Source organism: Schistocerca nitens, chromosome 5 (assembly GCF_023898315.1).
Source record: "Schistocerca nitens isolate TAMUIC-IGC-003100 chromosome 5, iqSchNite1.1, whole genome shotgun sequence".
NCBI lineage: Eukaryota > Metazoa > Arthropoda > Insecta > Orthoptera > Acrididae > Schistocerca > Schistocerca nitens.
In genome coordinates, this window is record NC_064618.1 from 491,873,568 (window position 1) to 491,886,308 (window position 12,741).

Genomic DNA, 12,741 nt, shown 5'->3' on the forward strand with positions numbered 1-12,741 from the left:
TTATTCCAGTGGATCTCAGCTGGCGTCTACCATACTCGCGATTAATTTTATGTGGTTCCGTACGCATGGAAGTAAGTTCTTCCAGTTATTCTTCTGCAACTTCGAAACTATACAACAAACACTCATTCCGTCTATGTATTCACAACACGTTACAGTTGTTCATATTGAGGGTCAGTTCTCATTTCCTGCACCAAATATTGATCGTCTGCAGGTCTTCCCGCATTTCGCTACAATTTTCTATCGTCGCGACTTCTCTGTATACAACAGCACCATCCACGAAAAGCCTCATGTAACTTGCGACGTTTTCTACTAGGTCATTTATAAATATTGTGTTTCTCCGTTTATTTCATGCAAAGGCACTGACGACCTCGAAGTTTAGTGCCCTAAAACACTAAACACTACTTAAAATACTACTGAGGTCCCGCCAAGAGTGGCCACACCGTCGTGTTTATAACAGAGAAAAGGGAAAAATTTGGTGGTAAGTTCCTATGGTACCAAACTGCTTAGTCATCGGGCCCTGGGCTTACACACTACTTAATCTAACTTAAACTAACTTACACTTAGGACAACACACACACACATGCCCCAGGGGGGACCCGAATCTCTGACGGGGGTAGCCGCGGGAACCGTGGCAAGGCGCCCCAGACCGCACGGCTACCCCGCGCGGTGAACAAATGGGGATGGGAGGTTAATAATAGACTCCAGTATTCGTAGAAGTAGAGCTGACGGAGGTGTTCTCTGTGATCATTTTCCGTGACCACACTGTGAGATAACTACATGCACGTTTTTGAACTGGAACGTTGCCGTACCTAGGCACCTGACCGAATTAGTTGTTGCTACGTCAGGTTCTACCGTTCGATTTGTAATACGTGTACTCCTTGTGCGAATAAGTAAATGAAAGCAATAAACGTAAGTGTGTGAAATAAAAAGCGGCGATGAACACATTTCCGGTGCCAAATCCGTAAGAGCTCGCTTTACACACCGTACTCTCCCTGTCTCCATATTGTCCAGTCCGAAATTTCATTTTTATGGTTTAATTTTTGCACGTGTTTCGTTCTCCATTCTTCACTAGCGACCCGCCCCAGCTTCGCTCGGGTAGTACTAACAAGGGAACCTCCCCATCGCACTCCCCTCAGATTTAGTTATAAGTTGGCACAGTGGATAGCCCTTGAAAAACTGAACACAGGTCAATCGAGAAAACAGGAAGAAGTTGTGTGGAACTATGAAAAAAAAAGCAAAATATACTAACTGAGTAGTCCATGCGCACGATAAGCAACATCAAGGAATATCTGAGCTCAGGAGCGCCGTGGTCCAGTGGTTAGCGTGAGCAGCTGCGGAACAAGAGGTCCTTGGTTCAAGGCTACCCTCGAGTGAAAAGTTTAAATTTTTGTTTTCAGACAATTATCAAAGTTCAGGTACTCACACATAATCAACTTCGTTCTCCAAAATTCCAGGACATGTTCAGATTTGCTTGGACATATGCAGGATTTGACGGTCTACACACGGAAAAATTTAAAAACGTTAAAAACATATGTTTTGCCAGAGCACAGGGAAAACTGTGCGACTGTGAAACTGTTGCATTGATTTGTTGCAGTTTATGTGGCAACCTCTTATGTTTTCATTACTTTTTTGGGAGTGATTATCACATCCACAAGAAAACCTAAATCGGGAAAAGTAGAAGAATCCTTTTACCCATTCGCCAAGTGTACAAGTTATGTGGGTCGACAACATATTCCTGTCAAGTGGAGCACATGCCGTCACCAGTGTCGTATAGAATATACCAGACGTGTTTTCCTGTGGAGGAATCGGTTGACCTATGACCTTGCGATCAAATGTTTTCGGTTCCCATTGGAGAGGCACGTCCTTTCGTCTACTAATCGCACGGTTTTGCGGTGCGGTCGCAAAACACAGACACTAAACTTATTAAAGTGAACAGAGACGTCAATGAATGAACGGACAGATCATAACTTCGCGAAAATAAAGAAATTAAAATTTTCACTTGAGGGAAGACTTGAACCAAGGATCCCTCGTTCCGCAGGTGCTCACGCTAACCACGGGACCACGGCGCTGCTGAGCTCACAATTTCCTAGATGTTGCCTATCCTGCACATGGACTCCTCAGTTTGTATATTTTGCTTTTTTTTTTTTTCATAGTTCCACACAACTTCTTCCTGTTTTCTCGATTGACCTGTGTTCAGTTTTTCAAGGCCTATCCACTGTGCCAACTTATAACTAAATCTGAGGGGGGTGCGATGGGGAGGTTGCCTTGTAAGAAGCTACGGCCGGACAACGGTGATAAATTATATACGGTGATAAATTATATACAAAAAAGACTTCTTCACGAATCAGTCTGGCTATTAGTGAAAATCTAATTAAAGTTCCTGCAACACTTCCTCAGATTAACCCTCAGGTACATACAAACATATGACAAAAATGTATATATGTGTGGCTGCGCACCAGCGCGCGCTCGTGTGTGTGTGTGTGTGTTCCTGATCTTCTCCTAAACCGCTGCGTCAATTTCAACTAAACTTGGTGCACATATCCCTCGCTGTCAGGCAACATTCTCTGGGGGGTTGGGTAAAAGCCACCTACCTTTAATAGTTCAGGAGATATGACGTTGTAAGCACTGAGATGCTTGAAAAACTGGCGCATCATACATTACGTTTAGATTTATTGCTTATTTGCCACTAACTCTATTCGCAAAATATTTCGCAGACGGTATCCAAATATGTCACTGAATATATCTACACAAATATACGAATGTCATTCAGTAAGTAACACAATACCTGTTTCCCTTACAAGTTCCGGTAGAAAAATGAGAAATTTCCTATGAGAAAACGTGGAACACTACCACTTCAGCCCCTGCAGTTCCACGAAGTTCCGACTGGTGGCCGCGCTACACGTAGCTTTCAAAATGGCGTCTGTAACGGGCGTGTGTTTCAAGCAAAGCCGGCAGCTGTGGCCGAGCGGTTTTAGGCGCTTCAGTCCGGAACCGCTCTGATGCTACGGTCGCAGGTTCGAATCCTGTCTCGGGCATGGATGTGTGTGATGTCCTTAGGTTAGCTACATTTAAGTAGTTCTAAGTTCTATTGGACTGATGACCTCAGATGTTAAGTGCCATAGCGCCTAGAGCCATTTGAACCATTTGTTTCAAGAAAAAAGCTATTATAGAGTTCATTTTGGTGATAAACCAGAGCATAGCAGATTTTTTAGGTGTTTGCAAAGTATCTACGGAGACATTACTGTGAGAAAAATCACGGTGAGTGGTTGGGCGAGGCGTCTGTCATAAGCGCAAGAAGGTCGCGCAAACCTGTCTGATCTCCCGTGTGCCGGCTCGTCGCACACGGTGGAGACTCCTGCAACTTTGGAACGTGCGGACACTCTCATTCGAGATGATCGACGGATCACAATCAAACGACTCGCTGCACAACTGGACGTCTCAGTTGGTAGTGTTGACACAATCTTCCCACAGTTGGGGTACGTCAAAGGCGTTTGCCTACTGGTTTCCTCTACACCTAACAGAGGACCATAAAGAGCAACCATCTGTACGAAACTGCTTGCGTGCTACGAGTGTGATTGTGACTACTTTTACCAAGCGTCGTCACAAAATGCGTTCATCACTTCGAACCGGAAACAAAACGGCAATCCATAGAGTGGCGGCACACCACTTCTCCTACAAGTACAAAACGACACCCTCAGCCTGTAAAAGGCATGGTGACGGTCTTCTGGGACTCTGAAGGGGTGATTCTGTTTGATGTTCTCTCTCATGGTGGAACAATCAACTCTGAAGTGTAGTATACTACCCTCACGTAATTGAAGAAACTACATCATCGTGTTCGTCGTCATAAAAACGTGAACGAACTTCTCCTTCTCCATGAAAATACCAGGCCTCACACAAGTTTGTAGATCAAAGAAGAGCTCACAAAACTTCATTGGACTCATTCATCCTACAGCTCTGACCTCACACCTTCCGATTTCCATCTGTTTGGCCCAATGAAGGATGCACTGTGTGGGAGGCTGCACATGGATATTGGGGAGGATACTGATGCAGCAAGACGTGGCCTCCGACGTCGACTAGAGGAATGGTACCACGCGGAAATACACTCCTGGAAATTGAAATAAGAACACCGTGAATTCATTGTCCCAGGAAGGGGAAACTTAATTGACACATTCCTGGGGTCAGATACATCACACGATCACACTGACAGAACCACAGGCACATAGACACAGGCAACAGAGCATGCACAATGTCGGCACTAGTACAGTGTATATCCACCTTTCGCAGCAATGCAGGCTGCTATTCTCCCATGGAGACGATCGTAGAGCTGCTGGATGTAGTCCTGTGGAACGGCTTGCCATGCCATTTCCACCTGGCGCCTCAGTTGGACCAGCGTTCGTGCTGGACGTGCAGACCGCGTGAGACGACGCTTCATCCAGTCCCAAACATGCTCAATGGGGGACAGATCCGGAGATCTTGCTATTCAGTGTCCCCTCGACGATCACCAGTGGTGTACGGCCAGTGTAGGAGATCGCTCCCCACACCATGATGCCGGGTGTTGGCCCTGTGTGCCTCGGTCGTATGCAGTCCTGATTGTGGCGCTCACCTGCACGGCGCCAAACACGCATACGACCATCATTGGCACCAAGGCAGAAGCGACTCTCATCGCTGAAGACGACACGTCTCCATTCGTCCCTCCATTCACGCCTGTCGCGACACCACTGGAGGCGGGCTGCACGATGTTGGGGCGTGAGCGGAAGACGGCCTAACGGTGTGCGGGACCGTAGCCCAGCTTCATGGAGACGGTTGCGAATGGTCCTTGCCGATACCCCAGGAGCAACAGTGTCCCTAATTTGCTGGGAAGTGGCGGTGCGGTCCCCTACGGCACTGCGTAGGATCCTACGGTCTTGGCGTGCATCCGTGCGTCGCTGCGGTCCGGTCCCAGGTCGACGGGCACGTGCACCTTCCGCCGACCACTGGCCACAACATCGATGTACTGCGGAGACCTCACGCCCCACGTGTTGAGCAATTCGGCGGTACGTCCACCCGGCCTCCCGCATGCCCACTATACGCCCTCTCTCAAAGTCCGTCAACTGCACATACGGTTCACGTCCACGCTGTCGCGGCATGCTACCAGTGTTAAAGACTGCGATGGAGCTCCGTATGCCACGGCAAACTGGCTGACACTGACGGTGGCGGTGCACAAATGCTGCGCAGCTAGCACCATTCGACGGCCAACACCGCGGTTCCTGGTGTGTCCGCTGTGCCGTGCGTGTGATCATTGCTTGTACAGCCCTCTCGCAGTGTCCGGAGCAAGTATGGTGGGTCTGACACACCGGTGTCAATGTGTTCTTTTTTCCATTTCCAGGAGTGTACATGCCCTCCCAGTAAAATGGTGTAAGGCTGTCGCACGGAATGTAAATTGTGTTGAAATATAGTGTTTTCTAGCCAAAAGTGTGGGGAATAATATAGTATATTTAAATCCTGAATAAAGCCAATCTGCTATCAGGGAAAAAAAAATGTGGTGCGCTACTTATCGGACGTCCCTCGTATCACTGTACGACGCAGTTCAAGAGGTATGATGCGGAGAACTTTACAATATATACAGTTAATTAGTGTGGAGCGAGCCACAATGAAGAGAATGTGGCCTAGTGGGCCATACACGTGGGCTCCGTGGTTGCATGGGGCCGGCAGAGGCAACGCACTTGGCGCCTTATTAGGTGTGGCTCGGACCCGGACACGTGTGTAAAGAAGGAACATCGGGGCTGCCAGCCACTTGTCATGGTCCTCTCCGATCAGCATACTATCCCTAGTCGCAGACTCGAACTGTTCTTGAAAAGATTCGAATTCTTTCGGTTGACATCGCAGCAAATTTAGCAGGATATTTGAAGAAGGAAATAAGACTTCAAATCCTTGATGTAGTACTGTGTAGAGATAGATGAAAGGGTCGTCACACGATTCTTATCTATAAATTAGTACCCTTACATTCAGGTTATACTATACAGAGGAAAGAATGAAGCAGGCCGCGGTGGTCTAGCGGTTCTAGGCGCTCAGTCCGGAACCGCGCGACTACTACGGTCGCAGGTTCGAATCCTGCCTCGGGCATGGATGTGTGTGATGTCCTTAGGTTAGTTAGGTTTAAGTAGTTCTAAGTTCTAGGGGACTGATGACCACAGATGTTAAGTCCCATAGTGCTCAGAGCCATTTGAACCATTTTTTTGAAAGAATGAATTTAGCAATAAAAAGTACTAGTTCAGTAAAATAAAAGCTAAGAATGTAGGATTACCATTAATTTGATACCTTCCCATGAAAAGAACTGAAATAAAATGGACATTACGGTGGCTACAGACTATACAGAAAGAGACTGCGTAATGGTAAGACATTGGCTTCGTATTCTGAAGGACTACGGTTCAAATCCCCGTCCAGTTGTTCTGATCGATATTTTTCGTGAATTCCCTGAATCGATAAGGGAAATGGCAGGATAGTTCCACTTACAGGGCATTACCAATATCCATTCCCAATCCAAGCTTGCACTCCATCTCTAATTGCTTCTACGAAAACGGGAGGTAAAAACCTAATATTTCTTCTCTTTCACAGATAATGCAAAGAGTTACGTGGAAAACTGTATATAATTAAACTCAGTTTTTAGCCCCATTATTAAGTACCTAATACACTGAATTTCATATCTTCTGTTTTTACTTCTAGGAGCTGAGATAACGAACAAATCATCCATTGTTATATCTACTTTGTTTCCATGTGGACTTTTGATGTAAGACCGGTACTCGCCTTGAAATTTCTATGTTGGCACTCTCGAATGCGATGGTTGCAGCTAATGGCCCTACATAGTAAATATATGTGCTTGTCTCTATAATCAGTTCCTTTCCTTAAACATCTCATCTTTTTGGAAATCCGCTTTGTTTAGAAGTTACGGCTGAAGAGTATAAATAGTAAACAAGAGCGTTTATCCCCATGGTTTCGCCCTCGTAAATACACTTCTCGCACACGGAGGATCCCGGTTGTGGTTGTGCTTTCGGATTCGGAGATTTATTGACGTTGGCAGATCCTTTAGTTGCTTCTCTAGTGAAACGCATCGTGAAACTGATTCCGTAACTTCTTTTGTCTGGCACAGAAAACAACTCTCGTTAACAGCACTTCAAAATGTGACAATATATCACTTGCAATGATTCCCGATGTGAACTACTATACGAATAAACTGCATGTAACAATTTAACGCGTCGTGTCGAATCAAAGCTCGAATTATCATACTTTCTCTTCGGTAGCCCTCTAGCAATTGAACCACCTGAACACACATTGCAATTTAATATACGTTCAGCTTTCCCCATTCCTACATAAGCAATGAATATTCTGACCAGAGGAAAGTAAATCCATTTCAGTCTCAACTAAATTAAGTCCTCAGCAAATAATACGTCTGATTAGAAGGTCTGAGATCCGGAAAATAGTAGTGTTAGTAAATAAACACATAAGTAGGTTAATGAAGCAACTGGTAGCGCTTTACTATATGGTCCACATGCTATCAAGAGCCTGTTAGCTGAACCGGGAAATGGAGTTAAGCTTGTGTTTTATAAGAGCGGTCCATGTCACATCATTTTCACTGTTACAGTTCCAGATAAAAGCCAGAAGCCTGTCGTTTCCCTCCTATGCAGGAACGTTACAGAACGTTGGAGAACAAGTTCGGTATCAGAAGGGAAAAAAAAGATGGTACGTTACCAGCCGAGACCATTTAGAAGGAATCCGTCCCGGCATTCTCATTACATGATGTAACAAAATTGTGGAAAACCTTAAAATTGGGATACCAGACGAGAATTCGCATAGAATCAGGGTCTTATTCGCTATCACAGCTCTGTTTGTTTCGTTCGTTTCGTTTTGCAATCGCTTTGGTAACAGGCTAAGTACTTTCTCGAGTGGGGTACACCAAAGCATCCAGGGTACATGAAATGGTTTTGGAAAACCATCGGAGACCTAAATCACCACAGACGCATTCTGGCTTGCAGTTTTCCGAAGTAAAAGCAAATTTATGTGTCGCAAGCGTTTTACCACAAGTTCGAAAACGCAATGGGTAGTTGTTTTTGCTTGGTATTGTGGTATGCATTAACTCATCATAAGTAAAACGCCCCATGTCTCAACAGATATAAATTTTCGGACGTTTGTAGGAACTTCCCTTCTTACTTTGAGCATTATTACCTCCTGTAAGAACATGTGACTCCTTTTTTTAACACCCTGTATACAACATGAACAGTAAAAGTTCCAATATACTGTTCTAGAGTACATCTAAAATTACTTGTACATCTGTCGAGAGCTCTCCATACAAGACGAGATGCTGCGTTCTTCTTATCAAGCAATCTTCTGCCCTGCCACTAATTTTACCTGATACCATCAAACGGATGTAACTTCGACAACAGGCCTAAGTGTAGTAGTGAGTCAAATCCATTTGGGAAGACAAAAAATACCGCTTTACCGGACTGTCTTGATCCATGGCTTTCAGCAATGTCTTGTGAGAAGAAACATGAGTCGCTTGGTAATATAGAGTTTTTTTTAAAAAAAAGGTTCTCATTTTGTGAAGTGGTAATACGACCAAAACCATGACAAAAATTTACAGTAAACATTGGTTCTAAAATGCACATGTTAAAAGCTCTGCGCACTTTTTCATCCTCTAATGTGAAACACGTCTCTTCTATCGTGATCTCTTAGTTTCTACGAACTACCTCCAGAAAGCAGTAAAAAAGTTAATAGATGAGAACACATTGTTCTACAACTTTTACTGAAACCTGCTTGCTATTACATACGACTTGCACTTGTGAGCCATCACTAAAGGAGGTTCTCAATATGATATCAATTCATAATAAGGCATGTTTCCGTCCGAGGTCTCAGAGAATCTCTCTTAAAAACTCGAGGTTGGTCACGGATACGCTTGCAAACAATGATGACGCGATCCTATAGTGTTTGTACGTCATTAATGGAGCTTACAGACACTAAAAATATGTAGGGTTCCCGCAACAGAAGTCCAAGGGATTAAGATGGGTGGAACGAACTGACCCAAGCACTGGGCTACCGCGACCAATCCATTGCCCATTAAACGTCAGTGTGTAGTGTTCTTGGACATTTTGGAGAAAACGTGCTGGTGCTCCATCACGCATGAACCAAACTCCAGCTTTTGTTGTAATTGTACCTCCAGTAGGGCACGACATTTGACAGAATCTAACGACTCGTTGTACCAGTGAACCTGCTTGGTTATATGTAAGGTGCTGTTAATCGGTCACCGCTAACACTTTTCCATACATTAAATGTCAGTTGGTGCTGATGCCTTCCTTCTTCAACTCTGTGAGGATTTGTATCACTCCACACATGTTAGTTATGAGAACTGACAAACCCATCTCGCGTGAAACCCGCTTCAGCTGTGAATGGTATCTTTTTTGTGAGAAGTGCATCTTCACCACATCTGTGCAACAGCCATTGGCAGAACTGCCTTCTGTATGGCTGATATTCTAGGCCGGGTGCTGCAGCCGAGCTGCTCTACGCTGCGGCTACTACGGTCGCAGGTTCGAATCCTGCCTCCGGCATGGATGTGATGTCCTTACGTTAGTTAGGTTTAAGTAGTTCTAAGTTCTAGGGGACTGATGACCTCAGATGTTAAGTCGCATGGTGCTTAGAGCCATTTGATATTCTGGCCGAAGAGCTTTGGTTTTAGCAAACGTTCACGCAGGATCGTCCTGAATAGAAAATGTCTATCCCCGATTGATGCTTAAACTCTACGCACATTGGTTCGACGATCTTTCTGCGCTCGTTTCAATAAATGCTCCTCTACAACAGCAGTACGAATGGTGCGAGGACTGACATGAACCGCCGGTGTTGAAACTACAGAACCAGAGTCTGTTACCAACTGAAATGGTAGCTGGGTAATTGTGCAGACGGTATCTTACGTTGAGGATATTTTTGGCTATGTGGGACAGGGGATCGAGAGTTCCGTCCATTTGCCTGACCATATCACAAGATCATGTTTGTGGAATAACAGGTTTTTATTATGCTGGAAGGCAACTTTACCGCAGAGGTAACATCAGTTCCCGCCACATCACCAACGTTAAATGCTGTCGAGCTTAGCTAGCACTGTGATGGGTGTCCGTTCCGGTCTGCCGTGCGCTATTAGCAAGGGTGGGTGCGCTTGTCCTTGCGAGGTCAACTGAGGAGCCCCTCGATTGGGAAGTAACGGCTCCCGTCATGAAAGTTGATAACGACTGGAAGAGCAGTGTGCTAGCCACATGCCCATTCATATCCGCATCCAGCGACGCCTTTGGATGGCACGGCGGTCGGTCGGTACCGTTGTCTCTTCCAAGACATTTTCGGAAGCCGCGCGGGATTAGCCGAGCTGTTTAAGGCGCTGCAGTCATGGACTGTGAGGCTGGTCCCGGCGGAGGTTCGAGTCCTCCGTCGGACATGGGTGTGTGTGTTTGTCCTTAGGATAAATTAGGTTAAGTAGTGTGTAAGCTTATGGACTGATGACTTTAGCAGTTATGTCCCATAAGATTTCACACACATTTGAACATTTTGAACCCTTGCGGACGGAGAGAGAGAGATTATGCTGGTAAGTGCAAAGATAAAACTACAATGTACGATTAAAATTATTTCACAAACTTGCGTTGCACTCGAAATAATCTGTGCGCTGCATTTACCCAAAACAGTGAATGCGGTACAGTAATAACACTAACTGATGTTTACTGCTTGCTGTGACCATGGAGAATAGCGGAGCTACGTGACATTTGTTTATTGCTTCCTACAGGTAGGCAATGTTGGAACACGTGCGGCAATACTGACCCTACGCCTTATGTTAGAAGAAAGATTAAGGAAAGGCAAATCTACGTTTCTAGCATTTGTAGACTTAGAGAAAGCTTTTGACAATGTTGACTGGAATACTCTCTTCCAAATTTTGAAGGTAGCAGGGGTAAAATACAGGGAGCGAAAGGCTATTTACAATTTGTACAGAAACCAGATGGCAGTTATAAGAGTCGAGGGACATGAAAGGGAAGCAGTGGTTGGGAAGGGAGTGAGACACGGTTGTAGCCTCTCCCTGATGTTATTCAATCTGTATATTGATCAAACAATGAAGGAAACAAAAGAAAAATTCAGAGTACCTATTAAAATCCATGGAGGAGAAATAAAAACTTTGAGGTTCGCCGATGACATTGTAATTCTGTCAGAGACAGCAAAGGACTTGCAAGAGCAGTTGAACGGAATGGATAGTGTCTTGAAAGGAGAATATAAGATGAACATCAACAAAAGCAAAACTAGAATAATGGAATGTAGTCGAGTTAACTCGGCTGATGCTGAGGGAGTTAGAGTAGGAAATGAGACGCTTAAAGTAGTAAAGGGGTTTTGCTATTAGGGGAGCAAAATAAATGATGATGGTCGAAGTAGAGAGGATATAAAATGTAGACTGGCAATGGCAAGGAAAGCGTTACTGAAGAAGAGAAATTTGTTAACATCGAGTATCGATTTAAGTGTCAGGAAGTCGTTTCTGAAAGTATTTGTATGCAGTGTAGGCATGTATGGAAGTGAAACATAGACGATAAATAGTTTGGACGAGAAGAGAATAGAAGCTTTCCAAATTGTGGTGCTACAGAAGAATGCTGAAGATTAGATGGGTAGATCACATAACTAATGAGGAGGTATTGAACAGAACTGGAGAGAAGAGATATTTGTGGCTCAGCGTGACTAGAAGAAGGGATCGGTTAGTAGGACATGTTCTATGGCATCAAGGGATCACCAATTTAGTACTGGAGGGCAGTGTGCAGGGTAAAAATCGTAGAGGGAGACCAAGATATGAATACACTAAGCAGATTCAGACGGATGTAGGCTGCAGTAGGTACTGGGAGATGAAGAAGCTTGCGCAGGATAGAGTAGCACGGAGAGCTGCATCAAACCAGTCTCAGGACTGAAGACCACAACAACAACAACATAGGTAGAGCTTGCTGTAGGATAGATGTGTTTCACTAAAGGAGATGAACAAGTAGTAACAGATGTTAAGGTACGAACTGTACAGCCCATGTTTCCTGGACATTTTTGTCTTGTGCTGTCGCTTACTACCACGAAAATTCTACCAGGAATGTATTCGCTCTAATTATAACAGAGTACTTTAGGCCACTTTTTTGGCTAAGATCGCCGAACTCTGCGCTGATTACTCGTAAACTAGTTGATAGTGAATTGTGGCAGTAAATTTGTAAGATGGGGGGGGGGGGGGAAAGTGCACTGGGGAAGAGTGGCGCGGACTAGCGGAGCTGCGCCGGACACGTGGTGTGCCGAGGCGGTACTCACACGACAGTGGCCTCCTTGGGGATGGGCGGCACGGTCTCGAGCTGCAGGAACATGCAGCGCACGGTGGTCCGGAAGCAGAGGCAACGCGGCGGACAGGCCTGGGCCGTCGCGCCGCCCACAGACGCCGCCGCCACCGCCACCACGAGCAGCGCCGCCGCTGCCCACGGCCGCAGCATGCCGATGCCGGCGCTGGCTGGCTCACTCGGGAGGGACCGCGCGCCGGAGCTCTGTCTGTGTGCGTGTGTGTGTGTGGTGCCGGTGAGTGGCGTGTGACGTAGCGCGGGGCGGCTGGCCGGCGTCCGTGCGGGGCCGGCTGCGGGCTGCGACTGAGCGCCGGCGCGGATGCTGCGCGCCGCCACGGCACGCTCCCCCCACCACCACGACGCTGCTCGCCTCTCCCCTCTCCCCACCAACCCCTCC

At 45.9% G+C, this 12,741-nt stretch overlaps 1 long non-coding RNA gene across 1 annotated transcript in view; it reads right to left on the reverse strand.

Annotated features, from left to right (window-relative positions):
* The window catches only part of LOC126259177 (uncharacterized), a 57,690-nt gene extending 45,057 nt beyond the window's left edge, over positions 1-12,633 (reverse strand). Inside the window, exon 1 of the long non-coding RNA XR_007546478.1 lies at positions 12,322-12,633. This is a non-coding gene — a long non-coding RNA (uncharacterized LOC126259177). The remainder of the gene's footprint in view (positions 1-12,321) is intronic.
* Positions 12,634-12,741: the final 108 nt, after the last annotated feature.